Genomic DNA, 3,470 nt, shown 5'->3' with positions numbered 1-3,470 from the left:
TCTTTGTGTATATCTTAAATTTTAATAATTGCAGTATTTTCACTTTCACTTTGTTTCAAGAGACAAGAGTTACTATCCATGTTCTAAGGTTAGTTTTTCTTTTCAATTTTTATTGATTCTTTTAGTTATATTTATTCTATTGTAATTTGTAAATGCTTTTAATGTTTAGTTTCTATTTTGTTGTGTCTTTGTAGGAAGAATGGAAGAGTAATCTCATCTTGAAGAATGGAAGATTGAATTCTACAAAATACATGTAAGTTTATCACAACATATCTTTCAAATTTAGAATATCTTCATAACTATATTTTTATAATATTGAAAAATTTTAGCCGTATCCCCGCACCCGTATCCATACTTGGATTCACACCCACGAATCTTAAAATTTGGATTTTGCCGAATCCGACTCTTGAATTCGCATCCGTCTCGGATACCCGCACCCGAGTCCGAGCAACTTAGATTAAAAGTTCATCAAATCTACTTTAAGTCATTTTTAAATTTTGGGAGAGATTTTCAGCTCTGTTGATCAGCAAGAAGTTGCTATATGGAATAGCTGTTTGAGAAATCTTGCTGAAGGTAGTTCTTTAATTGATGCAATTTTCTTGTTTACTCAAATGACAATAACCAACCATGATAAAAGCATACAATTGCTTGTTTCAAATCCAGAAACATTTGACTTTCTGATAAAAGAAAGTTAATTTTCTAGTATTACATAGAAAGCATTACCAGTCACCAATACAGCAGCAAGAGATAGCTATCTAACACTACACACAGAAACCCCACGTAAAGGGAGAACATGATATCCCTTTTATTTCCTTGACAAGACAGAACAACAATAAAGTTTTGAGCTTTCCTCCCATCAAACACCAAATTGCCAAGAACCCATTTTTTTCCCCCAATTATCACAAAGTCAATAGCAAGCAGAAGTAAAAAATTGAAACCCAACATAAGCATTTTAGCCATTAAGAAGTTTTGAGCTTTCCTCCCAGGCTTGTGTGGGGTTACGTGATCTTTTACGTGGGAGAATTGTTCATGTGTATGTACAGAAACTTGGGTTTCAATCGAATTGAGTTTTGTTAAATGCACTTCTTCGTTTGTATGCTACTTGTGGAGCAATGGATGATGTCATCTTTCTGTTCGATAATTGTATAAAAACAACATCACCATTTACTCAAACATTAGCGATAATTTAAATTCTAAAGGTTAGAAGACTTATCCTAGATCTACTGATAGACTAGTAGGTCAATTCGAGTATAAGTAATTGAAAATCCTTAAACTCCAAGCTAAACCCACAAGAGCTCAGAAAATTGATTCTGATGGAAAACTCATATATGAATGGAGGAAGTTCAAAAGAATTCTGATAAAGAAACCCCAGCTAAAATAAAGAAACCCATAAAGTTAATTCCGACGGGAAAATACCAAATTAATTTCTGCATGTGAGAAAACACAACAAAAATCTGAATCTGAACAGTTTTCCGACAATCCAAAATAGAACAGGGAAAGCATAATCACCCAACCAAAATTGAAAACGCAACTATTAAAATTATTGGAACTTTCAAAACACAAGGATAATCCAACATCAATAACAAACCCAAATGAAAAAATAAGCAAACATTCATACACCCAGATCAAATTTGGTACTTCGACTTTGACGAAAACAAAGATGGCACCAAAAAAAAAACTCAATTCAAACATGAAAGAACCTTACATGGAGAATGCTGAAGAGAAGAACTGAACTTTGATGTGCACAGACGCTGGGTGGAGCATAAATGAAGAAGACACGTAGTCATAATAGAGAATTGGAAAGACAAAAATACCCTGAGAGCAATGAAGCATGCATGTTGGAATAAACCTTTTCTAATATATATATATATATATAAATATATAAATTATACCTTGTTTATTTATTTTGTCCTGGCTTATAGTTATTAAATTAAATTTTATTATGTTGTTTCCTTGTGATTTAATATTCATCATTATAGCTTTCTCACATATACTCTATCAAATAGAATTTTTATCACATTTAATTTCAAAATTTTCTTTTATCCAAGTTTAAAAAAATGATTAAATTCATCCTAAGAATTAAAAATAATTTCATAATGCATGAAAAAATTTTGAATATAAATTTTAAAGAAAGGGGTGAAATCAAAAATTCATTCTATGATTTATTTTTTACTATGTATGCATGCAATGCGCATACGATAATAAAAATATTCATCATGATAAATTATAATCTCCCGTGTTGATTTTTTTTTTATAATATATATATTAATAAAATATAAAATATCATATATTTCAATAAAATACACCCTAATTAATGATAACTTTATAAAATTTAAGGAAACAAATTATTTTTTAATTATTAACGTTTATGTTACTTTTCTTTATCAAATATCATTAAATAAAAATAATCATAAACAAATATATATTTACTACATAAACACGAAAATTGATTTTAACCAAAATATATTTAATATAAAACAGATATATATTTATTTTGCTTACTTGTGATTTTTTTAATTTTTTTTATTATATTGTTCACTTCTTTAGTTTAAAATTTATGGACAGTGATATGTGTATCATCTAATTACTTTATTAAATTAGTTCAAAGTATTACCCCTCCCCCCCCCCCCCCTCCCCCCTATAATTTTTTTATATTATATTTTAATTACTTTTTGTAAGTGTAATTCTGAATAATTTTTTTTTTGTTACATGTAATAAGTAGTTAAGTTTTCTTCTCTTTTATTTCAATATATAGAATGTTGGTTTTAGATATAAGCTAATAATTTGATCAGTTTTAAAATTAATATAATTCTTTATCTTTTGAAATTTTAGTTAATGGTATATACAATTTAAATTTTTTGTTCTTTTTAATTAAAGAAATGCTCTCTCATTTAAAAGAAGTTGTTCTCTTCAATTTATTTATTTTTACAATATAAATTATACCTTGTTTTGTATGTTGTCCTGGCTTATAGTTATTAATTAAATTTTATTATGTTGTTTACTTGTGATTTAATATTCATCATTATAGCTTTCTCACATATACTCTATCGGATAGAATTTTTATCATATTTAATTTCAAATTTTTCTTTTATTCAAGTTTAAAAAAATTATTAAATTCATCCTAAGAATTAAAAATAATTTCATAATGCATGCAAAATTATTGAATATAAATTTAAAGAAAAAGGTGAAATCAAAAATTCATTCTATGATTATTTTTTTTACTATGTATGCAAAGCGCATACGATAATAAAAATATTCATCATGATAAATTATAATCTCCCTTGTTGAATTTATTTTGAATATATATTGAATATATATATATATATATATATATAGTTATATTTATTTATTACCTTAAAAGCATGAACTCCTAACTTGAATGTTAAATTACTATAATTTTCCTAACTTAGGTTGTGACTATTTCGATAAGTTGTGACTTTTTTCGAAGGGTTGTGATTTTTCGATGAGTT

At 26.9% G+C, this 3,470-nt stretch overlaps 1 long non-coding RNA gene across 1 annotated transcript; it reads left to right on the top strand.

Moving 5' to 3' along the window:
* Positions 1-16: 16 nt before the first annotated feature.
* LOC107058643 (uncharacterized) lies at positions 17-253 on the top strand. The gene is made up of 2 exons (XR_001472194.1): positions 17-88; positions 195-253. It is a non-coding gene; the product is annotated as an uncharacterized lncRNA (long non-coding RNA).
* The last annotated feature ends 3,217 nt before the right edge of the window (positions 254-3,470 follow it).

Source organism: Solanum tuberosum, unplaced genomic scaffold (genome assembly GCF_000226075.1).
Source record: "Solanum tuberosum cultivar DM 1-3 516 R44 unplaced genomic scaffold, SolTub_3.0 scf00562, whole genome shotgun sequence".
In the NCBI taxonomy this organism is placed as follows: Eukaryota; Viridiplantae; Streptophyta; class Magnoliopsida; order Solanales; family Solanaceae; genus Solanum; species Solanum tuberosum.
Note: the sequence above shows the minus strand (reverse complement) of the source record. Positions and strands in the feature narration are given on the sequence as shown.